The sequence below is a fragment of the Protopterus annectens genome, chromosome 5.part1 (assembly GCF_019279795.1).
Source record: "Protopterus annectens isolate FY-2018-M chromosome 5.part1, PAN1.0, whole genome shotgun sequence".
In the NCBI taxonomy this organism is placed as follows: Eukaryota; Metazoa; Chordata; order Ceratodontiformes; family Protopteridae; genus Protopterus; species Protopterus annectens.
Window position 1 is genome coordinate 371,255,081 of NC_056736.1, and position 26,415 is coordinate 371,281,495.

The 26,415-nt window shown below is 40.2% G+C and overlaps 1 protein-coding gene across 4 annotated transcripts in view; it reads right to left on the minus strand.

Annotated features, from left to right (window-relative positions):
* STIM1 (stromal interaction molecule 1) overlaps positions 1-26,415 on the minus strand; it is a 2,200,738-nt gene that overhangs the window by 1,626,276 nt on the left and 548,047 nt on the right. The gene's annotated exons all lie outside the window — the stretch shown is intronic.

Consider the following 26,415-nt stretch of genomic DNA (forward strand, 5'->3'; position numbering starts at 1 on the left):
AAGGCTTGAAGGACTGTCCTTGCAGTCAGCCCGGACTGAAGAGATAGTTGATGGAAGTAACTGGAAAGATTCTTTTGTTTGTCCGGGGTTAAAAGGCCATCTGGGCTGCTGTATTCAGTCTCACACCCAGAAAGCACATGTCTTGAGAGGGTACTAGACTGGACTTTATTTCGTTCACAGAATACCCTAGGCATCTTAGCACTGCTATGACATATTCCAAATGCTGTAGAAGGCCTTCCTTTTCTTGAGCCAGAATCAGGCAGTCGCCCAAGTAAGGATAGATTTGAATTCCTTTTAGCCTGAAGTAACCTATCACTGGAGGCAGAACCTTTGTGAATACTCTGGGCAGTAGATAAGCCAAAGGGCAATGCAGAGAACTGATAATGAGAATTTCCAGCTCGAAACGCAGATACTTTCTGCAACTTAGTCTTATAGGCACATGAAGGTAAGCTTCCTTGAGATCTAAAGTTACCATCCAGTGATCTTTGCCCAGCAGAGGTAAAAGCTGTTGTAACGTCAACATTTTGAACTTGGGAATGTCCAGATAAGTGTTGAGGATAGATAAATCCAAAATTGGTCTCCACGTGTTCCCCTTCTTTGGTACTAGGAACAGGCGAGAATAAAATCCTAGGCCCCTGTCTGGTACAGGGACTGGTTGAATGGCCCCTATTTGGAGTAACAGAGAAATTTGCTTGTGAGCCTCTTTCCTTTGTGGAGGAGGAACGTCTGGCATGCCTTTGAAAGGGGGCAAGGTATGGAAATAAAACCTGTAACCGTGGTGAATGATATCCAAAACCCATCTGTCTTGAGTAATTAAATCCCAATTTTCTTTGAAAAGAGACTGTCTTCCTCCCAAAGGAGCTGCCAGACGAGAATGTACTGGCAGCTGAAAAGGCAGGTCATTGGGTCTGTTTACGAAAGGACTGACCCCTGCCCTCACCAGAAGTCTGAGCAGGAGAACTCCCTGTTCTAGGCCTAAAAGAACCTTGAGCTCTGCCCCTACCACGCCTAGACCTACCCCTAGACTGGGAATCATAAGCAGGATATGTCCATCCCTTAGTAGGCCAATTTCTGCTAAACTTCGGAGGTTGCACCTGCAAAAAATCTTTAACAGTCTGCATAGACTTAGCCTTGTCCTCCATTTTCTTTAAAACTGCTTCCACAGGCGAACCAAACAACACATCAGACTGTAAAGGAGCATCCAAAATCCTTGTCTTAACATGCTCAGCTAAATTCTGATCCCTCAACCAGGCGTGCCTGCGAAGAACAGAACCAGTGGCAGCCACCCTCGAGGAGGCCTGCACAGCATCAAAACCACATTGCAATGAATGCTTACCCACTTGTTCAGACACATGAACTAAATCCTGCAACTCTTTACACTCAATACCTTCCGCCAAAGCATCCACCTTAGATTTCAATTGTGAAAGGAGATAATTTTGATATTTTAGCATGTGAAACTGACAATTCAACGCCCTCATGGCTAAAGTGGAAGATGTATACACTTTCTTTCCCCATCTATCCAAAGCCCTTGCCTCTTTATCAGGAGGAACAGGATTTTTAACAACAGAAGCCTTAACACCTTTAGGCCCCTGAGAAACAGTTTCTGGGTCTGCCCTAGGACTCTTAAAAAGATACTTATGAGCTTCAGGCACCCTATAGTACCTATCAGGTTTAACAGGGGCAGGAGGCAAAGAATCAGGGTTCAGGGAAGCCTCCGCAAAAACATCTTCCACCACATTCAAAACAGGAGGTATAGCTAAGGGCCTATGCTGGGGTAAAAACAAGAATTCCCTAAGCCTCTTCCTGGAATCAGAGAAATCTTGGCCTTCCCATTTAAAATGCTCCCTCATGGAATGCAGAGTCTCTGAAAATGAAAAATCCTCAGGAGGAGAAGCTGAAGGAGTGGAATCATCCACATCAGAATCAGAATAAGGAGGAAACTCCTGCAAGTCTTCAGTCGAAGACTCAGAAGCCTCTGAACACTGCTCAAAACTCTCAAACTCAGGCTCCACCCTAGGCCTCTTATCAGGAGGGGGCATAGAACCCCTAATCATAGTAATCAAATCCTCTGCCATTTTAAGCATATGTTTCTTAGGCACAGAACCTGAAGTGCTAGGAGAAGCCCCACTGAAGCCAAACCTGGCCTACCTCTCAAAGAAGTCTTGGAAACAGAAGGAGAGGCTCTAACCACCTTAGGAAGAGAGGGAAGTACAGCTACCTGAGAAGCCCCTCAGCCTGGCCTACCTCCTGAGAGGGCACATCCTGTAACAGTAAAGTCTCTGCCTGAGACTCCAAAGAAACTCCTGGCAAAACCTCCGGCTCCACCGAGCCTTCTAAAGAACCGACGTCCGGGACTGCTGGTTCTTCAACTCTAGGCTTTGCTGCTTTGTCCTTGCGCTTTTTGGACGAAGCGGGCGCCGGAGCATCCGACGGCATTTTATAATTACAACGCTTCCCAAACACTAACCTGGCACAGTCTAACCTTCTCTTAATAGTGCGTTTGTTAAATCTAGCACAAGAGCGGCATCCAACAACGTCGTGCTCAGGCCCTAAACAAGGTATACACAAAGTATGGTAATCCCTATGAGGTATCTGTTTCCCACAAGAAATACAGTTATTCACTTTTTCTGACATCCGTTAAATACTGAGGCAAGAAAACCAAAATGTTCCCAACGGGTACTTAGCCAACTTTGATTCGGTCTGAAACTCCGACTTCAGAAAATTTCAGAACGCCAACCTGCACTCGCAAAACTGCTTCTGCATCGGACCATGCGGCAAAAAAGACTGAGGATATGACGTCGGTCATGCGCATTAGTACCCTGACGTCCTGACATCAGTCTAATGCGCCTTGACCGACGTCAGCCATATACTTTGGTATTCGGGCCGACTAGACAGCGGACTACCCAATGGTTAGGACTGCAGCAATGTGGAATGAAGAACATCGTTACCATTTCCTTGCGTTTATAAAGCAGTTTTAAAAAGAAAGGAAGTCAGATGTAACCTGAATCCTACTTCATTTGAAAAATCCTCATCTTACTCTTAGATTTCACTGCACAATCATGCCAATTATTATTTTTATATACTTGAAAAATCCTAAACACACTTTTTTAGATTTCAAAGAACAATTGTGCCAGGAATGTAGTAATTATTTTTAGATACTTGCTTATAATCTGACAAATCTACCTGCCTAATACCTATCTGCATGCTAAAAGCTGTCATCTTAAACATATTAAACAGATTATCATTAGGGGAAAGCTATAAGAATGCAGCACCTAAAATACCTATCAATTATCCCCGAATTTCAGGGCTGCTCCTAATCTGGCCTCAAAATCTTGCGTTCCATACTTAACATTGCTGGTTTGGGGAGAAATGGTGGTATATATCACACTTGGACAATAATTTAAGTTGCAGACTTATTTATTTCATAAAATACAACAAACACTTATTCTGACAACTGCCCAAGTTAATGGTAACAATACCTAAAATTGTCCCAGATTCCAAAATTAAGAGCTTGACAGCTCTGATGTCTAACATTACACAATTAGGCTTTCTTAAGGAGATGGAAATCGGGAAAAAATGTTTCTGGAGAGAAGTTGTAGCAGGAGATTCACTAACAGCATTGAGAAACTCAGTGAGGGTAGAAGTACAAAATGTGTTCCTGTATTGAATAATACCCATTTCTGTTGAGACATCAGGTCAAAAAGTTAGAGGTGGTTTTGATACAGCCTTTGTTCTGGAATATTCCTTAGATACCGAAAAGAGATTAAAAAGCATAGGCATTAACTGGGGAATCCTAAAGGGTAACAGGTATTTGAATGTTGAAATCAAAACTAGGTTTGGGAATGATTTTACGAGAAATTTGAATTTTAAAAAATCTGCTTAAAAAGAATACCACAAAAGTTATTTATTTATTTTTGTATAGGAAAGCACACGGTACCTACCCCCGAGTTTCTTGTAAATTCTGTCAGTATATGCTGGATGGCCATTATGCTATCTTTAAAAATTTACATAGAGCTATTGGTGCGCTAAGAAACATTTTAACTGTAATTCACCCATTGTGACCTATCTAGGACAATATGATAAATGTGATGCTTTTTTATACTTTTTATATTGGTAAAACTACAAAGAAACTTTCCGGGAGTGCATGAACCATACCTCTCAACTGTACAGATTTTCGCAGACTGTCCAGATTTTTGGCTGATATTTTTGGTCTGTTTTTCATAAAATTTCTGTTTTTTCTGACAAATCACTGGGATGATCCAAGGACTAAACTCACTAAATAATGACATACATTTGAGTTTCAGACTTCAAATCCTTCAGAAAATATATGTCAAAACAAACCATGTTACTCTGGCAACTTTCTAAGCTTGTAACAGCAATATTTAAAATATACCCGCATTTTTGGGCCTTTATCATGAGCGGACCGGAGTTCCGCTGTGGCGACCCCTAACCGGGAAAAGCCGAAAGACTTATCCTTCCATTTTGTCAGGGCTTGACCAGATTTCTTGCACTAAGAGGTTGAGAGGCATGGCATGAACATTTATATGCCATAAAATCCAAACCAAAAACAAATATACTTTCTAAAGAATCCACAATTTGCAAGCTCTTCACTTTTTTGTAGTAGATTATGTAAAAGGCTAGAAGGGGATGAAGAGAAATTGCTGAATATTAACATTTAGTTACCTTGGCAACTAAGAGCATGTGCAAACTGTCACCCAGGGTTAAATGACTGGACTGACATCAAATGTATTCTAAAAAGGAAAGCTTCATACAATTATTTATGTATAAAGAATGATTTTTTTTTTACTTTCCATTATAATTTTTATGTAATTACATGATTTTCTTCACTTTTTATTTCTGATTAAGTCTCGTCCTATAAACGACAATGTCAAGATTATGTTTGTGCTTCATACTGTGGGGTTCTATTTTGGAAGTCTGGCTTGCACACTATATACAAGTATTGAGATGCCGCCCCCCCCCCAATTTCATACACGAATATGGGATCGTGTGACCATTTCTGGCCCAACTTTGGATTATCCTTTTTGACTTAATGGCCTCTAAATCACTTAGCAGTGATTTCTGCCTTTTAAAAAAATGTGAATGAAAGATAAAACTTGCACAACTCAGCAGAACAAAAGATGAAGTTTTTTTTTTTCTTAAAGAGTTGGAAGTTTAAAAGAATAGATTTTTGCACAGAGGTTATGACAAAACTTGCATGGATTCTTAGCACCGATTGCTCTTGGTAAGATTATTTTGGAGAAAGGCAGAGAGGGCTAAAGTACAGAACTCAACTCTTACGTGAAATTAACACATGCATACACACTGATGAGATGTTGGATCAGAAAGATGAGACAATTTTGATACAGCCTTTGCCTTGAAATATTCCTTGGATAGTGTACAGATTAACAGCACTATTGTTACTAACCAGACAATGCTACAAAGTAACAATACTTTGTATAATGCAATTGGCTGCACACCTAGATTGTCCTCAACCAAAATCTGAATTAAAAAAAATGAAAGGAACATTCTTGAAGTTGTTTCCTCTACAAACAAACCAATTTGTATATATCCCATTGGTGCCAAGAAACATTCTGAATGTTATTTATACTTGTGGTTTACCTTGCACTGAGTGATAAATGTGATAATTTGACATTGCTTTGAAAGTGTAGGAATATTTACATGTCAAAATCCAAGCAAAAAACAAATGCTCTTTTAAACAATCCACGAAAACGACCATACAGGGGAAAAAAATGCCATACGCTAGGAATAAAGAGATACTGCTACAGATTAAAGAGTTATGTTGGCAACTATGAACAAATGCAAATTGTCATCCAGTGTTAAGGTGGAATGAATATGAAATGCCAAGAGGCTTTGACTCATTTGTTGTAGTGATTTATTTGACTTTCCATTTTGACTGTTTTTGTAATGATGTGACTATTGGCTTGCTGTAAATTGTGTGATTTTTGAACATCTTTATTTCTGATGAAGTCTTGCATTAAGGAAGACAAAAGTGTTAAATTCCTAGTCTCTGGTCTGTGGTTCTCCCTGCTACATGGTTCTATTGTTGGACTATTGTTTAAAAACAAGTACATATAATGAAATGCATTTTCAATGCTTTTAGAAGGGTTTAATATGAACCGACAATTAGTTTTGTAACTTTTTGTACTTTTTTTTAATTAGTGCTGTTTATTTTGTATCATTGTCAGTGTGATATAATCTCAGTTTTCCACTGGTGTGAATGTGACATATTTCTTGTTTTGTTAGTTTGTATATTACTGCACAGTGGTGCTTTTCTGAGGTCTGAGAAGCTGTTTGTGGTGCTGTGTGTTTGTGTCACTTTTTTTAATGTTTACAAGTATTTTGTTTTGTTGTTGTTGTGTATATTAACCTTGCCATGGCAGGCAAAGTACAGTTGTGTACACTTTCCATAAATGTAGATGTTCGAGTGTATTCACTGTTGCAGTCATTACATTTGGGTAATCCTGCTGGCAGGTTGCCCTCAGCCGGCCTGAATTCCAAAGTCTTGGGTCCTGCGTCGGCTGCTGTCACCCCTTCCCTGACGTCAGGTCGTCAGGGGTATAAAAGAAGCAGCCAATGCCATTTGCTTTAGTTTTTCTTGCCCCAGATGTCAGGTGCCCCATAAAAGGGTTGCCAAAATTTATATATGTATAATTACATGCACCAATATAAAATTTACCTTCATCTACAAGCAAATACACCACATAGGTTCCATCAGAAGAAAAGGGGGATGGTGGGTGGGTAACCTAGACTGTAACAGTGAATACACTCGAACATCTACATTTATGGTAGGTGTACACAACTGTACTATGTTCTTCATGTTTCACTGTTGCAGTCATTACATTTAGGTAGAGTCCCAAAGCTAAGGTTGGGAGGCTGGAGCTAAACAGCATTAGGAGCAGCTATTAGGCCCTGCAGAACTGCAGTGGCAAAGCCTGCCCTGGATTTAGAGTAGAATTGCAGATGATAGTGCTTTGTAAAGCTATGCACTGAACTCCAAGTAGCAGCCTCAAAAATGTCCTTGGTAGGTACTCCCCTGAGAAAGGCTACTGAAGTGGCTGCAGCTCTGGTTGAGTGTGGCCTAATGCCCTTAGGTACTGGCTTGCCATGGTGTACATAGCAGCAACGAATGCAGTGGCCTATCCACGTTGAAATAGTCTGCTTTGAGATGGCCTTACCTTGTGATCCTGCAGCATATGTCACTAGTAATTGCTCTTTCTGAAAACTTTGGTTCTGTCCAAGTACAATCTAAGCTGCCTATGTACGCCCAAAGAATGCAGAATTCTCTACCCCTTGTTCTGTGGATTTGGATAAAAGGTTGGCAGGGGAATAGTATGGTTGAGAGCCACAATGGACACCACCTTAGGCATAAATGTTGGGTTTGTCCTCAGAAAGACCCTGTCTGGATAAAAAATGATAAAAGGTTCCACAGCCATGAGTGCCTGTAGCTCTGAAACTCGTCTTGCAGAAGTTATTGCTAGGAGAACAGCTGTTTTCCAAGATAAAAACTTTATATCAGCAGTAGCAGCTGGCTCAAAAGGAGGCAGGGTGAGTTTTTCCAAGACATAGTTGAGGTCCCATGCAGGCATTGGTGATCTCCTTGGAGGTCTTAAATTTTTGGCTCTTCTGAGGTACTGCTTTGATAAAGGATAAGGAAAGATTGGTGGCTCTACATTGTAATGAGTCAAAATGGTAGAGGCATGAATTTTAATAGATGAAAAAGATAGGCCTTTGCCCAGCATCTCAGTTAAGTATTGCAAAATCTGAGGAATATTTGGCACAGCTGTATCAGTTCCGTGTGCCTGGTTCCAAGCACAGAATCTCTTCATTTTCCAGCATAAGATTTTCCAGTACTAGGCCTTCTGGCTTCCAAAATGACATCCATCACAGCTTTACTGAGAGGTGTGTTTTGTATGACTACATTATTCGCCATGCTGTCAGGTTTAAAGTTCTGAGTTGGCTGTGCAGGATCTGACTGTTTTGCTGTGACAGTAGCTGAAGTATATTGGAGATAAGGTCCAAGCTGGGCATTGAGACAAGCTCCTTGGTATTGGATACCAGCACTGGCGGGGCCAGTTTGGGGCAATCAGTATCATCTTTGGCTTCTCTTGTCTAAACTTTAGGAGTACCTTGGGGAGGAGAGGCAGAGGGGGAAATGCATATATTGATAGTTTTTTCCAGCTGAAAGATAGGGCGTCCACTTTCCATGCTTGTCTGTGATAAATCCTTGTGCAGAATGTTTTTAGTTGGTAGTTGTGAGGGGAGGCAAATAGATCTATGTCCGGGCATCCCCATTTTCTTGTTATCATGCTGAAGACACGTGGGTCCAGGTGCCACTCGTGGGGATCCATGAGGTTACTGCTTAGTTCATCTGCCCGAGTATTTTTCCTTCCTGGCAGGAATTGTGCTTGCAGATGTACTTGGTAAGTCAATGCTGTGCCCCATAAAGTCATGGCTAGTCTGCAAAGGGGGTAAGAATGTGTGCCCCCCTGCTTGTTTATATACCACATGACCGTGGAGTTGTCTGTCTATCAGTAGTTGTCCTGGATGAAGTAGGTCCTTGAAGGCTGTCAGGGCATTTTAAACTGCTAGCATCTCGTTTTGATTGATATGTAGATGCATTTGGTTTGAGGTCCATGTGCCCTGAATGCATCTTCCTGCCATGTGGGCCCCCCAGGCATACTCTGATGCATCCGTTGTTAGTGTCTGCCTGGCTGGGGGTAATGTGAATGGCTGTCACTTTGTTTTGGTGACAAGCCTTTGCCCACCATCAAAACTCCTGTTGCAGGCAGGGAATGAGTAATCAGTTTCCAGGCTGTGGCAATGTTGAGTCCAAACACTTTTTAGGTACCATTGAAGTTTCCTCATATGCAGTCTTGCATATGGAATTAGTAGAATGCAGGATGCCATGAAGCCCAAAGGCTGCAGAATTTATCTTGCAGATAACTGGGCCTTTGTTGCCAACATTTTGAAATAGGTAGTCAGTTGCCTTTGTCTGTCTGGCGTGAGGATAAGTCATCTGGGCAGTTGTATTTAAGCTTGCACCCAGGAATATTATCTCTTGAGAGTGTACTAGTTTTGATTTATTTTCGTTGACTGTGTACCCTAGGCATGTTAGAAGTCTTTTCACAAACGCCAGATGCTGTAGAAGAATGTCCTTGTCCTCTGCTTGAATTAGACAGTCGTCCAAGTAAGGATATATTTGTATTCCTCTTTGTCTGCAGAATGCAATTACTGGTGCCAGGCACTTTGTAAAGACCCTGGGAGCAGTAGATAAGCCAAAGGGCAGTGCAGAGAATTGGTAATGCACTAAACCAACCTTGAATCTGAGGTGTCTTCTGCATATTTGCCTGACTGGGACATGCAGGTATGCCTCTTTTAGGTCTAAAGTCACAAGCCAAGTGTTCTTGCCCAGCATGGGCAGAAGCTGCTGCAAAGTCAAAACCTTGAATTTTGGTACATCCAGGTATGTGTTCAAAATAGATAGGCCCAGTATTGGCCTCTAGGCCTTGTCCTTTCTGGGTACCAAGAACAGTCTTGAGTAAAATCCTTGTCCCTGCTCTTGCTCTGGTACTTGTTGAATGGCCCCCATGTCCGTGAGGGATGAGACTTGTTTTTGTGCCTCTGCCCATTGATTTTTTGGCAGATCTGGCCAGCCATTTGCCTTTGGCAGGGTATGGAAATGGAACTTGTAGCCTTGTAACATGATATTTAGGACCCACTTGTTCTGGGTTATAATGTGCCAATTTTGAGAAAAAAGTGCAAATTTTCCCCCTAAAGGTGCTGCCAGGAGACAAGTGCTTGGTGCAGGCAGGGGGAAGTCATTGGGACTGTTTCCTGTATGGTTGTGATTTGTCTTCTCCAACTCTGGAGGTAGAAGCCCCCCATTGCTTTGAGTGGTATGAACCTTGGGCCTGGGATCTGCCTCTAGGGCATCTGGATCTGCCCCTTTGAGGTCTGTCTGACAGAGGAAAAGACCAATTCTTTGTTGGCCAGTGTCTACTAAACCTAGGTGGCTGTACTTGTAAAAAATCTTTGACCGTTTGCATAGATTTAGCTTTGTCCTCCATTTTCTTTAACACCTCTTCTGCCTTAACACCAAACAAAGTATCATGCTGTAAAGGTACATCTAATAATTTAACTTTAACATGATCAGGCAGATTTTGTTCCTTTAACCAAGCATGCCTCCTAATTACAGAACCTGTAACTGTGGCCCTGCAGGAGACCTCCAAAGAATCAAACCCACATTGCAAAGTATGCTTTCCAACTTGTTCAGCTGCATGCAATAAATCCTGCATTTCCTTGTTTTCTGCACATTCAGAGTTTAACATTTTCTGTTTAAGCAATGCCATGACATGTTGCTGATATTGGAGCATCTGAAACTGACAGTTTAAGGCCCTTATAGCCAAGGTAGCAGATGTGTAAACCTTTTTACCCCATCTATCCACTGCCCTAGAATCTCTGTCAGAGGGGGTAGGGTTTTTTGCAGCGGAAGCCTTGATTCCTTTGGGACCCTGAGAAATAGTTTTTGGGTCTGCAGCAGGGTTTTTAAAAAAGGAATTTATGAGTCAGGAACCCTGTAATATCTGTCAGGCTTAACAGGAACTGGAGGTAAGGAGTCAGGGGTAAGACTGGACTCCAAAAACACATCTACAATGTCTAACACAGGTGGGATGGCTAGTGGCTTGTGTTAAGATCTTCTTCTTCTTTTGGCTTTTTCCCGGTTAGGGGTCGCCACAGCGGATCACCTTGTCCGCACATTGAATGGCACTGGAGTTTTACAGTGTCGAGTTGCCAGCCCGGCGCCCAACCTTCCACAGAAGGCACACTCACACGCACACCTAGGGCCAATTTAGAGTGTCCAATCCACCTGCAGCATGTCTTTGGGATGTGGGAGGAAACCGGAGCACCCGGAGGAAACCCACGCGACCACAGGGAGGACATGCAGACTCCGCACAGAAGGCACCCCAGCCGAGGATCGAACCGGCGAACCTCTTGCTGTGAGGCGGCAATGCTAACCACTGCACCACCGTGGCCGCCCAGTGGCTTGTGTTAAGATAGTAAAAGGAAATCCCTGAGCCTCTTTTTAGATTCTGAAAAATCTTGGCTCTCCCAGGGGAAATGCTCCCTCATGGTATGCAAGGTTTCCCCAAAAGAATAGTCCTCTGGAGGAGAAGCTGAAAGTATAGATTCTTCAGCATCAGAATCCTCATAGGGGGGAAGAGAATATTCCTGATCAGAAGAGGAATCAGAAGAAATGGAAACCTGATCTGAAGATTCATAGTCAAGTCTCTTGCCTAGGCTTCTTATCAGGAGGGGGATGGGAACTCCTGATCAAGGTAATCAAGTCTTCGGCCATTTTGAGCATCTGTTTTTTGGGTATAGAGGCCTGACCATGTGGCTCTTGAGTTTGTTTCTTTGCTTTGGAAGGTGCTTTAGTCTTTGCCTTTGAAGCTGAAGTTGGTTTGATGTAAAAATGTTTAGGTCTGAATACACCCTCAGAAGCCGGTGCCTGCTCAGCGGCTCTGGACCCATCTAAAGGGGTAATTATCAGAGGCTCCAATACCTTGAGTATCTAGCGGCATGGCCAACTCCACATGGGAGTCGGTAGCGGCCTGCGACTCTAAAGTAGTGGGCATCAGGGGCTGCGAAAGCACCTCACTGAGGACCGGTGAACTGGCGACTGGCTTAGGAGAAGCTTTGTCGTCGGTTCTGGGCCTCGGTTGTCTCTCTCTTTCCTTTTCTTTGCGTTTCTTGTGAACTCCGGTAGTCGACAGCATTTTTGGATAATTAAACCGGTGTCCAAAGTAGTTTAAAGCAAAATCATACCGAAGCTTAATAGTGCGTTGGTTAAATCTAGCACAAAACCGACAACCAGAAACGTTGTGATCAGGGCCTAGGCAAGGAATACAGTAAGAATGAAAATTCTTATGAGGTATTTGCTTCCCACAAGAAATACAATTATTAACTTTTTCTGACATCGGTCTGGAGCAAGAGAAAAGTTTCCCCAATGGGGCACGTAGCTTTATTGAAGACTTCGGATCTGAAACTCGAACCCAAAAATCTCAGGAGTCGGCCGACCGGCACTTGCGAACTGCTTCTGCTTCGGGCACCACGCGGCACGAAAGACTAAAGAAAATGGCATCGGCTTCTGCTTTTATACCCCTGACGACCTGACATCAGGGAAGGGGCGACAGCAGCCGACGCAGGACCCAAGACTTTGGAATTCAGGCTGGCTGAGGGCAACCTGCCAGCAGGATTACCCAAATGTAATGACTGCAACAGTGAAACATGAAGAACATCATTTGTTTCCTTTAACGTCTACAAGAGTGGTTTGCTTTGTTTATTTTTGTTAGAATGATGCAATCAACCGATTTACTTTTTCCATCAGGCCAGAAATAAACACAAAACTTGTGATAGTTTACTAGCTTTATGTTTCCAATCTACCCCTTTTGGGGGCAGTACAAGGTTAAGAGATGCATAGTCACACACAAATATATAAAATACATGCACACATACTGTGTGTGAGTATGTGTATGCATGCGCACACACATTTAATACAGATACGTATATATTTATTTGTGTGTGTATGTATGTATGTATATATATGTACATATGTTATGTGAACACATATGGGTCTATGCAAATAATCTAAACTCACAAATATCTACACAAAATACTGTCACAAATATTTAAACTCAAAAATATCTAAATATAAAATTAACAGAATTGAAGTTATGCTTAGGTCCTTTCTCTGCTGCTGTGCAACTTCACAGTTGGTATATATAATTAACAGGTGGCATGGGGTGGGACCGGGGTGTGCAAAATATTCGTTTTTGATTTGTTTAGATTTTATCAATATTTTGTGTTTAGATTTTTTAGTGAAATTTTGTGTTTAGACATTTGTTTAGATTATTTTTAGTAGTCTCATAGCTGTATCTGTATCTATATCTATATATTATTTATTTACTTCCAGTTTGATGACCGGGGAAGTCCACTGGGCCAAGCAGAGCCCATTTTCAGTGGAGGCCTGGGCAGAAAAGCTCCAACAGCAATTAACAGAATCATAGCCGGCCTTAGGCATAGGCCAACTAGGCGGCCGCCTAGGGTGCCGCTGTGGCAGGGGTGCTTTTCCAGTATTTATTTGGTGTAGGTAGACCAGGATGGGGGCACCTGGGTGGTGTGGGGGGTGTGGGGGTGTGGAGCCCTTTTGCCTAGGGCACCAGCTGACCTAATGCCGCTGCTGAACAGAATATAACATAAGTATGGAATATACAGTATACAAAGGCATAAATATACAATTTTAAATACAAATACAAAATCAGGGAGTATATATTTAAAAAAACACAAATGTTAAAATATAGATAAAGTCAAAAGTAATGCAGATAATATAATTAAAAGTACAAGTCAAAGTGTTAATACAAGTTTAGTGTTTGTTCTAACAATAATGTTAGTGATCAGAGGTGGTAGTAGGGGAGTTTCAAGGGAGGTTTGAAAGAGATGACGGTGTAATTTAGGTGGGAAGGGAACAGGAACAGTCTCAGTTTGAGGTAAGGTAAGAATAGAGGAGAGATTTTAAATTAGAGTGGTTGTGAGTACAGCGGAGGGGGTTCCATAGTTTAGCTGAGTGTGACAGAAGCAATTGGCCAGGAGGGCGAAGGAGTTTATAGATTTTAAGGAGGTTTTGATTTTCAGATCTAAGAGTACGACTGGGGAGGAAAGGGGTTAAAATGGATGAAAGAGGGGAAGATGGACAGTTGGAATATGAGTTTGTGAGCAGTGGTGAGTTGTATGAATTTCAGGTTATTAGGAAGCTCAAGCCAGTTTAGGGAGTGGAGGGAATGGCAGTGATGGGTGGAGTACTTGGACCCTGTAGCAAATTTACAGACTATGTTATAAGCAAGCTTCCAGTCTGTTTATTTAGGCTAAGCTGGAAATGAGAAAGTAGAAGGCACCATACATAAAAGGGGAGCAGGAAGGAGGAGGCAAGAGTATGTCTGGTAGAAGTGGTTAGATAGAGATTTTGTCTATACAGCAAATGTATTTTTTGGTGGATTTTTTTTTATATTATTTTGGATCTGAATATCGAATTTTAAATGTTCATCAATGGTGACTCCAAGTAGTTTGGTGTGAGGTACAATATCAATTAGTGTGTTATTCTGGCTTCTAAAGGAGATTTTGTCTGGTAAAATATCTCAAAGGTGAGAATATCATGATTTTTATTTTGTTAGCATTGAGAGCGAGATGATTGTTTAGCATCAACGTTTCGGTACTGCAGAAGGCTCTTTGGGGTTTTGAAGGACTTCAAAGGAGAGTTTGCTGTACAGATGATTGTGGAATCATCAGCATACTGCATCACTGTAGCATTATCTATGGATTTGTGAAATTTGTTAATATATAAAATCTGTTAAGGGGAAAAAATATAAAAAAGAAAAGACGTACAATAAGCTGGTTGCATAAGTGTGCACACCCTTAAACTAATACTTTGTTAAAGCACCTTTTGATTTAATTACAGAATTCAGTCTTCTTGGGTACACACCTGCCATCAATTAAAGAGACTCTGATTCACCCCAAATAAAGTTCAGCTGTCCTAGTAGGATTTTCCTGACATTTACACAGTTGCCTGGTACAGCAAAAGCCATGGTTCGCAGAGAGCTTACAAAGCATCAACGGGATCTCATTGTTGAAAGGCATCAGTAAGGAGAAGAGTCCAAAAAAATTTCCACAGCATTGGATATACCATGGAACACAGTGAAGATAGTCATCAAAAAGTGGAGAAAATATGGGACAACAGTGACATTGCAAAGAACTGGACGTCCCTCCAAAATTGATGAAAAGACGAGACTAAAATTGGTCAGGGTGGCTGCCAAGAGACCTACACACTGGAAGGAGCTGCAGGAATTTCTGGCAAGTACTTCCGTGGTGGTGCAGCGGTAGCGTTGTTGCCTCACAGCAAGAGATTCTCCCGTTCGATTCTCGGCTGGAGTGCGGGGAGTGCCTTCTGTGTGGAATCTGCATGTCCTCCCCGCGGTTGGCTGGGCATTCGAAAGACATGCGTAAATGGGGGTGCCTTCGCTGAAGATTGAACGTCGAGCTGGCACCTCAGCGTTCGTGATAATCTACTGCCAATCATTAGCGGACCGGAGTTCCGCTGTGGCGACCCCTTACCGGGAAAAGCCGAAAGACAACAACTGGTTGTGTACTATATGTAACAACAATCTCCTCTATTCGCCATATGTCTTGGCCTATGGGGTAGGGTTGAAAAACCATGTGGGAAAATGTGTTACGGTCTTATGAGACCAAGGTTGAACTTTTTGGCCACAATTCCAAAATGCATGTTTGCAGCAAAAACAACACTTCACCGTGGGGATGGTGTTCTTTTGGTGATGTGAAGCATGGTGGTGGCAGTATTCATGCTTTGGGGTTGCTTTTCTTCAGTTGGAACTGGGGCTTTAGTCAAGGTGGCCGAATTATGAACAGTAACAAATACCAGTCACGTTTGGCCCAAAACCTTCAGGTGTCTGCTAGAAAACTGAAGATGAAGAAGAATTTCACCTTTCAACACGCTAATGACCCCACGCATGCATCAAAATCAACAAAAGAATGGCTTCATCAGAAGATAAAGTTTTTGAATGGCCCAGCCACAGCCCAGACCTTAATCCAATAGAAAATCTGTGGAGTGACCTGAAGAGAGCTGTACACAAGAGATGCCCTCTCAATCTGACAGATTTGGAGCGATTTTGCAAGGAGGAGTAGGCAAATATTGCCAAGTCAAGATGTGCTATGCTGATAGACTCCTACCCAAGAAGACTGAATGCTGTAATTAAATCAAAAGGTACTTCAACAAAGTATTAGTTTAAGGGTGTGCACCGTTATGCAACCAGCTTATTGTACATTTTTTATATTTTTTTCCCCTAACAGATTTGTTTTTCAATTGAATTGTACAGGTTATAGGTCACATTAAAGTTGGGAAAAGTTTTGAAATGATTTATTGTGGCCTCATTTTTTTATATCACAAAAACCTGGCATTTTAACAGGGGTGTGTACACTTTTTATATCGTGTGTGTGTGTGCATGTGCGTGTGCGTGTGTGTGTGTGTGTGTGTGTGTGTGTGTGTGTGTGTGTGTGTGTGTGTATGTGTGTGTGTATGTACATATGTGTATATATACATATATGTGTGTATATATACATACATATATATATATATAAATATATATATATGTGTATGTATGTATGCATGTATATACGGTTTCACTTCATAAACATGAATTGCTGAAATATCGAATTTCAGAAATCCGTGTCCATGAAGTCGAAACTTCAAAATAACGAAAGTGCATAAGCACGAATAGGACTATGTCGAATTCGCGCTTATGCATGTACGTTATGTTGCGGAAGCGTTTGGCTGGGATGGTGTCTGCAGTTTAAGGTGAGTGAGTGAGCACGAGTGTTTTTCTAACTTGTACGAGTGGGTTAGGGTAGGGAGGTGGAGGTATGATTGTGTGTGTTGGCAGTGTGTGCTTATTTTTTCTTTACTGTTTGTGTGATCTCGGAGCTAGTATATATAAGTAGGGGAAGTGTGGTGGTGCGGGGGGGGGGGGTTTGCCCCCCCTGCATTTGTGTAGTGTAGGTGTGAGTCTGTGTGGTGTTTTGTTGTATTTAATTGTTTTGTGGTGTGGGTATTACGGTTTGTGTGCTGTGTGCTGTACTGTATATGTTCGATGTTTTGGTTTTGTGACTGAAGTGTCGGTGTTGTGATGGTTTCGGCTTTATACCGTCGAAATGCTGAAATTCGATATTTCAGTAATATGAAGTGAAACCGTACACACACACACACATATATATATATATATATATATATATATATATATATATATATATACACACACACACACACACACACACACGCACGCACTTCGGAATTTCAAAATTCCGAAACATCAAATCTCATATGATTGAGACCATATGATCAATGTCTCGGAATGTCAAAATTCCAAAACAAATCACCACCCCCCCCCCCAAAAAAAAAAAAAACTAGTTAAACATGCCCCCCTGCACCCCCCCCCACACCCCTGCTACTTAAATATAGCAACTCCGAGATCACACTACAGCGAAGAAAAGGGAAATCTCCCGTTCTGCGCTGTATGCAGATCTTCGTTCAGAATTTTGAAATTCTGAAACTTCGACCATATGAAATTTAGGATTTCGACATACTGAAGGGAACGCATACACACATGTATATATACATATATAATGTATACATACTTAAATAAACATATATTTACATCTAAACATACATTCATTTATTCATACATTTGTTTTGCAGTTAACTAGCGGATTTAGCAGTTGTACTTGGTTTTAGTTGACTTGTACCAAATGTTTAAATTACTTATTTTTCATAAAAATGGTCTATATTTTTCATGCATAGCTGCCTCACTATATGTCTGATGTGATGGCAGCCCTTATGATAAACAATCTGTCATGCTGCTAAATGTAAAACAAAAGTTACACGTTCTAAAATAAAATGGTTGTATCGCTAAATTCGTTGAATGTTTGATTTTTATTATTTCACCTGGCTACAGACAGGATTTAAACCATTTCTCTCCTTGTTCTAGGATTTTAATTTTCAGTGATTTATCTCCTTCATTACACCTCCAAACAGAGACCACAGCTTGCCCACTTAAGAGACGGTGTCAAGGTACAAGACCAAAATGAGGCTGGGAGAACTAGGACACTTTAGATCTCTATGGGTTCCAGTTCTCTTGTCTTATGCCACTATATCTACTATAACCCCTTTACAGCAGGAAATTAAATTACACAAGTCACAGACCTGGATCAAATCCCATTCTGCCTACCTATAATGAGAGGCACATACAAAGCCTCTTTCAAGGGTCAGGGAGGCCCAAAAGTTACGCCCACATCCTACCACATCAAAAAGGGATGAAAAAGCCATAACTGGTATTCACTCTACCCCTCCTGGCAGACCCCACTGATGACTACAATCAGCTCCCACACCAGTGTAATCAACATACAAATAGACATACCAACACCTATAAGTTTTTTGTAATTTTCATTCTTAGTCCAAGGACATCAACAGTAAAGATTGTGCAACAAAAGCTATGTAACTATAGTGTGGGTTATTTTTTTTTCTTTTTACATAAGCTGGTTATGCTATGAAAACTAAACTGTAAAGAATATCTCATTAGCATTTATGAACCTCGTCTCACATTGTATAAATAATATGCTATGGTATGGCAAAAGACCCTCACAGTTGTCAAGAGGAAGGCATTACCTGTTCTGATGAGTGTGGTCAATTCTTTTAAACTGAATTATTTACCTATTATTTCTACCACAACAGCAAACTCCATCTATAAAAATGATAAAAGTGACCAACAGTTTTATTTTTTCACCAAATCCTTACAAAACTGTTGCCACGTTTCTAACAAGAAGAAATGTATAAGTAAAACAGCTCATTTGTGTGTGCATATTGGGAGGTGAGGGCTGTGTTTGTGATGTATGATTTCTTAACATGCTACCATAATAGTGTTGGCCAGAATCAGTGGTCAAATCTGAAATTATTTCATGGTGTATAACAGAATTTTCAAACTGTATTTGTCTAGAAGAAAAATAATATCTGAAGATTTCAAGGGACTGCTCGCTTATCTGATGGATCAATAAACTCCTTTCAGAATTCAATACTCTTTCATACATACAGTTATAAACAGCTCATTATCTCAAAAGAAAGTTTCTGGCTGGCGTGAGCTTGATATGACAGCTGAGTTGGTTCCAAGGATCGGAACCAACAGTCAAGTATGAATGAAGACTTGACATCAGATTAAGGTATTTTACTCCAAATTCTAGGAGACTTCAGAGTTAAAAACCTACTTCTCAAGTTTTTGTTATTATGGGAAGTACCTACGAGACTTAACACTGGTGGTAAGATGGAAATTCAAGTACAGCTTGTAATATATCATTTTATATTATTGCCTTTCCCCTAGTATGTCTGCAATGAAGGGAGAAAAGATTACATTTTTGCACCTTTCAGAAGAACTTGGGTTCCTAATTGAAGAGATGTGTTTAGTAAAAATTTTTTGAACACATTCAATTTCATTTAATTGGATCCTGGTGTAAAACAAAATATGATAAAATCAAGTATGGGAAGCATATACATTTTATAGAAATGAATTAAGCTTTGTTCATCCCTTAAAGAAAAGGAGTTAAGTATTAGTCCCACTTGACCTGAAGCTTTATTTCTAATCTAATTTATAAATGGTAATAGAAAAAAATACCATGTAATGAGAATACCTAAATCTTTATATTCATTTACCTGTTGTAGAGCGAAATCATTAAGAGCTAAAGTTTAATGGCTGGTTTACTGAAACAGATCATTTGACTTTTATTTTGACTAAAGCCAAATCCAATTGTATTTGCCCATTTGAAAAAATAATTTATGAACATGTTGCTAAGTAGTCTTCACAAGAATTGGCAATAAAACCATCTTGCAATCATCAGCATATTTGGTTTGCCAACAGTAATTGTTTAAAGGGTTAGTTGAAAAAATGACATTGACCAGGAAGGGTCCAAGGACAGAGCCCTGGGGTACGCTAAAAAATGCAGGTAGGCATTCTGACTGGATTCCATATATTGAAACATACGGAGTACAACCAGATAACCAGTTATTAAGCCCTCAGTCAATAATGTCCAGCATTTTATATTGGGAAGACACAGTGGAGGTCTCAAAATAGGAGATACAAGCATATGTATGACAATATGCATGACACCGAGAAGGCCAATATTAATAATACATTAAACAAACAAACTTCCATTAATAATTCCCATTATTTTTTGTTTTTTGCCCTTGAATTGGTACCCAAAGATGTAAGGGGTGGGCTGTGGATGGACATTATTGTGAAAACAGAACGTTGGTGGCAATTATTTTTAAATGCTTCAAACTTTCCTGGTTTAAATGATATGACATCCATTAAGAGTATGTTGAAGTTGAGGACTTATGAATTATGATCAATGGGATGAATATTTATTTTTACTGTTATTAGCATTTTGGTACATTTTTATATTTCTAAGATTTTGTACAGTTTTGTAGTGATGAGGTACATTGTTACTTTAAAGAATGACAGGAGTTATTTTACATGCAAATGTTTGAATGATGTCCGAGTTAAAAGTTTATTTAAATCGGTTTTGTATTTTTCAGAGTTGTTCTGAAGAAGTCCGTTTGTTAGGGGATGAAAGCACTAAACCTTTTACACATCAATAAAAGTCTGTTGATTCCCTGCATCATAGTGAGTGTTTCAAGATTTTATTGGTTTGATTTTCACTCAGCCAAGGTTTTGTGGTTGCAGCTGTTAATCTAATTTGCTAAACACAAGTTAAATTTATAATGCTTCAAAGCAAAATCTATGGAGCAGTGAGAGTGTATAAAAAGCTTTTCCTAAATCCAAACATACGACTCTAAACAAAACCTAGAATCTAACGCTAAAAGTGATCTGGTCATAGCAATGATTTTCAAGCGCGGAAGCCACATAGAAAACACAATCCAAAAAGTGATCTACACCTAAGATCAGAGAGAAGATTTACTAAACATTTCTCATAACAGCTACAAAGTAAGGATGTTGAGTTAATTGGTCTATAGAGTTATGTCAAGTCTGTCATCCTTCTTATGAATAGGTGAAATAACTATTTCCATAGCACGAGAACTACTGCCGTGGTTGTTTTGCTGGTTTTTATTTTCATATAGCATGAGAACTAAACAATTCTTTAATAAGTTATTAAATAAGTTATGTAGTACTGGATCAATTACAGGCCATATACCACATAAACAAATGGCTGCTATATAATCTGGAACCATAGACATTTTAGTTCCAATTCTTTTCAAAACATCAATAACTAAATGTTCAGGTCTATACAACAGGTGTAATTATTAGGTGGTAAAGGTTCAATGGCTCTAAAATGAATTTCCAATATGGAGATGGTATTTAGAACAGGCATTAAATTCATTTGCCATAAATTTAGAATTATTTAAAATGTCCTATTATAAAATAAAGACGTTACTGACAATTATTAGCTTTAGAAATGACATTTTTAAAATGGCTTCTTACTAACAGAAGTTACAGCCAACATAATTCTATTATCAAGTTTTTTTTTTCTTTCTTTCTAAGACATTTACATTTTTTGTTTATTTAACTGAGCTAGGATATATTTATAGATATAGAATTCTTCTTGCATTTTCAAAGCTGACTCTCTTGTTCATGTATAAACTATATAAGTTTTTGTAAGGAACCCTGAAAAAATACAAAACATTTGGAAGTTGATGTTGCTTTCAAAGAATTAAATAACATCTGTTCTAATGTTTTATGATGCCATCTTAATATATCTTTTAAGCTCAGTAATCCGCCTAACATTATTAATGGTGTCTAGAAAACCCAAATAGCTAACTGCATTAAAGCTGTACCTTTTCTTAACTAGTGGTGTTATGTAATGGTCCACAAAATGAAGGACAATGAACAATGATGAGCATTACTTAAAGGCAGACCCATGTTCACATTAGCTACAGTGGATATAAAAAGCGTACACACCCTTGTTAAAATGCTAGGTTTTTGTGATATAAAAACATGAGACCACTGTAAATCATTTCAAAACTTTTCCCACCTTTAATGTGATCTATAACCTGTACAATTCAATTGAAAAACAAACAAATCTGTTAGGGGAAAAAATATAACAAACTAAACATACAATAAGCTGGTTGCATAAGTGTGCACACCTTTAAACTAATACTTTGTTGAAGCACTGTTTGATTTAATTACAGCATTCAGTCATCTTGGGTAGGAGTCTATCAGCATGGCACATATTGACTTGGCAATATTTGCCCACTCTTCTTTGCAAAAGCACTCCAAATCTGTCAGATTGAGAGAGCATCTGTTGTGCACAGCCCTCTTCATGTCACCCCACAGATTTTCTATTGGATTTAGGTCTGGGCTCTGGCTGGGCCATTCCAAAACTTTAATTTTCTTCTGGTGAAGTCATTCTTTTGCTGATTTGGATGTATGCTTGGAGTCATTGTCGTGTTGAAAGGTGAAATTCTTCACCTGCAGCTTTCTAGCAGACGCCTGAAGGTTTTGGGCCAAAAGTGACTAGTATTTGGAACTGTTCATAATTCCCTCCACCTTGACTAAAGCCCCAGTTCCAGCTTAAGAAATACATCCCCAAAGCATGATACTGTCACCACCATGCTTCACCATGGGAATGGTGTTCTTCTGTTGATCTGAAGTGTTGTTTTTGCGCCAATTGCACCTTTTGGAATTGCGGCCCAAAAGTTCAACCTTGGTCTCATCAGACCATAACACATTTTCCCACATGCTTTTCAGAGACTTGATGTACTCTTTTGCAAATTTCAGCCGGGCCTGGATGCTTTTCTGTGTAAGAAAATGCTTCCATCTTTCAACCCTAGCCCAGAGGCCAGACATATGGAGAATGCATGAGATTGTTGTCACACGTAGTACACAACCTGTACTTGCCAGAAATTCCTGCAGCTCCTTCATTGTTGCTGTAGGTCTCTTGCCAGCAGCCCTGACCAGTTTTCGTCTCGTCTTTTCATCAATTTTGGAGGGACAGCGAGTTCTTTGCAACGTCACTGTTGTCCCATATTTTCTCCACTTTTTGATGACAGTCTTCACCATGTTCCATGGTATATTTAATGCTGTGGAAATTTTTTTGTACCCTTCTCCTTACTGATACCTTTCAACAATGAGATCCCTTTGATGCTTTGTAAGCTCTCTACAAACGAACCACAGCTTTTGCTGTAGCAGGCAACTGCGTAAATGTCAGGAAAATCCTACTAGGATAGTTGAACTTTACTTGGGGTTAATCAGAGTCTTTTTAAATTGATGGCAGGTGTGTACCCAAGAAGACTTAATGCTGTAATTAAATCAAAAGGTGCTTCAAATTATTAGTTTAAGGGTGTGCACACTTATGCAACCAGCTTATCATATGTTTTTATTTTTTATATTTAATCCCCTAACGGATTTGTTTGTTTTTCAATTGAATTGTACAGGTTATAGGTCAATTTAAAGGTGGGGAAAAGTTTTGAAATAATTTATTGTGGTCTCATTTTTTTATATCACAAAAATTTGGCATTTTAACAGGGGTGTATACAATTTTTATATCCAGCATACTTTAGTTGCACAGTTAGTAAGAACAATGTCAAAAATTATTTATTCTGGTCGGTTCCTTAACTAATTGATCCATGCTGTGTAAAAATACCAAGTCCAAAAATTCTTTAGTGTGGTTTATGGGTGGAAGTGTATGTATTCCTTCTAATAACGGGGTAGTACAGTTCTCCAACTAGAATTATGCATCTGGTCTGGAAGAATGCTATCAGACAATTAAGATATTAATAATGAGCAATTAAATCCAGAGATTTTCTATATGTACAAATTAGTCATATAATGTCATTCGATGAGTTATTCTGAATGTTCTCCTCTATAGTTTCTAACAAACTAAATTAAATAGATTTTAAAGGAGGAAGTACGGACAGCTATGAAGAGGATGAAGAATGGAAAGGCTGCTGGTCCAGATGGCTGGTCCAGATGACATACCAGTGGAAACATGGCGGTGCTTAGGAGAAATGGCAGTGGAGTTCTTAACCAGATTGTTTAATGAAATCTTGGAAAGTTAGAGGATGCCGGAGGAGTGGAGAAAAAGTGTTTTGGTACCTATTTTTAAGAATAATGGTGATGTGCAGAGTTGTAGCAACTACAGAGGGATAAAACTGATCAGTCACAGCTTGAAGTTATGGGAAAGAGTAGTGGAAAGCTAGGTTAAGAAGGGAGGTGATGATTAGTGATCAGCAATATGGTTTCATGCTGGGAAGGAGCACTACAGATGCAATGTTTGCTATGAGCCTGTTGATGGAGAAACATAGGGTAGGTCAGAAGGAGTTGCATTGTGTCTTTGTGGACTTGGAGAAAGCATATGAAAGGGTGTCTAGAGAGGAGTTGTGGTATTGTATGAGGAAGTCAGGAGTGGCAGAGAAGTATGTAAGAGTGGTACAGGATATGCACAAGGGTAGTGTGACAGTGGCGATGTCCGCAGTGGGAGTGACAGATCCGTTTAAGGTGGAGGTGGGATTACATCAAGGATCAGCTCTGAGCCCTTTCTTATTTGCAATGGTGATGGATTTTTTTACAGATGAGATCAGACAGGAGGCCCCATGGACTATGATGTTTGCAGATGACACTGTGATCTGTAGTGAGAGAAGGGACCAGGCTGAGGAGACCCTGGAGAGGTGGAGATATGCTCTAGAGAGGAGGGGAATGAAGGTCAGCAGGACTAAGAATATGTGTGTGTGAATTAGAGGGAGGATAGAGGAATGGTGAGGATGCAGGGAGTAGAGCTGGCGAAGGTGGATGAGTTTAAGTACTTGGGATCAACAGTTCAGAGTAATGGTGAGTGTGGAAGAGAGGTGAAGAAGAGAGTACAGGCAGGGTGGAATGGGTGGAGAAGAGTGTCAGGAGTGATTTGTGACAGACTGGTACCAGTAAGAGTGAAAGGGAAGGTCTACAAGAGGGTAGTGAGACCAGCTATGTTGTATGGGTTTTGCTGACGGTGGCATTGACAAAAAGGCAGGAGTCAGAGCTGGAAGTGGCAGAGTTAAAGATGTTAAGATTTGCACTGGGTGTGACAAGGATGAACAGGATTAGGAATCAGTATATTAGAGGGTCAGCTCAGGTTGGACGGTTTGGAGACAAAGTCAGAGAGGCGATACTGCATTGGTTTGGACATGTGCTGAGGAGGGATGATGGGTATATTGGGAAAAGGATGCCAAGGATGGAGCTGCCAGGTAAGAGGAAAAGAGGAAGGCCTAAGATAAGGTTTATGAACGTGATGAGAGAGGACATGCAGGCAGTTGGTGTGACAGAGCAATATGCAGAGGACAGGAAGAAATGGAAACAGATGATCCGCTGTGGCGACCCTTAACGGGAACAGCTGAAAGAGAGGAGAAGATTAAACAGTCAAATTAACAGTAATACTCAGACTCCACTCTTAGATGGCCTTAAGCTTTCAATTGTACTGTAATCTCAGAACAAAAGATCAGATGAATTCCATACTTCAGCAATTGGTGCACAGGCCATATTAAAATAAAATCCCGGAGTTGGTCAAAGACTTAAAGTCATTGTCACTAGTACAGTGGTTTGATTACAAATGCATCTGCAAAACAACCAAACTTCTGAAAATTGTGACATGATGGGACATGCTTTTAAACAGCAAGGGACAGTACTATCAAAATAAACTAACAAAGTTATTGAGGAAAAATATACATTTCTGCAAGTATAGTACTGAAGTACATGGCCCACTTCATTAGGTAGGGTATTTCACCCAGGCACAAGGAGGTCATAATATCTCTGTATTCTTCCCTTATAAGACCCATTACTCAGTACAATGCCCCTTTTGCCATGTAGCTCACAAAACACATGCAGCAGCTGGAGAGACCACAGAGGTTCCTTACCAGGAGAATCCAAGGCTTCAAAAATCTACCCTACACAGATAGGCTAAAAGCCCTGTCCCTCCTGTCCTTCTACTCAGTCTCATATAGACTCCTCAGAGGTGACCTCTGTCTGGCATACAAAGCAATCTCAGACATAGGACTGCTGCACGTCTACAAGTCAAGCTCCACTCTAGTAACCCACAAACATGGCCTCAACCTGGTCTGTGACATTAATAGGACTTGTTAGCGGGACAGATTTGTCCCAGAGACTCCCCCTTCTGTGGAACAGACTCCCTCTCTGCATCAAGCAGAGTACCTCATTAACCCTTTTTAAGTCAACCTGGATAACTGGATGGAGAACAGAAAATACACCCCTAGGATTCCGCTTGTGTCCTTGTTGGACAGGGGCACTGGGTGCTGACTTGTCGAATATGGGCTAAATTCTTCTGTAAGTTTGTAAGGGCCTCATGGCCAGTAGCCAATAACTTCCTATGATCCTGTGAATGTGGATCAAACTATATGAACATAAGCCATGTACAATATCAGTGGTAGATTTGAAATGCAAGGAGACTAAGCGTACATATTAGAAGGTACATATTTCAGAAGCTAGAAATATACACAGATCCACATAAAGAAGAAGGCTATCTGGATGTATAAAACTCTAATGTAAACGATGCACTTTTGTGTGAACTACCCATCAAGGAAAAAACACAAAGCAACAATTCCTTTACTAAAAGTCATCTTGGTTTTACCTACTGAAAAACAAAACACAGTAGGTGACTGAAATGAAGTACTTCACATAGGGTCACCACAGAGAATATGAAGAAATATCCTCAGAACCACATTATACCATATTCATAATGTACACATCTGGTATTAATATACAACACAGCCTACATTTT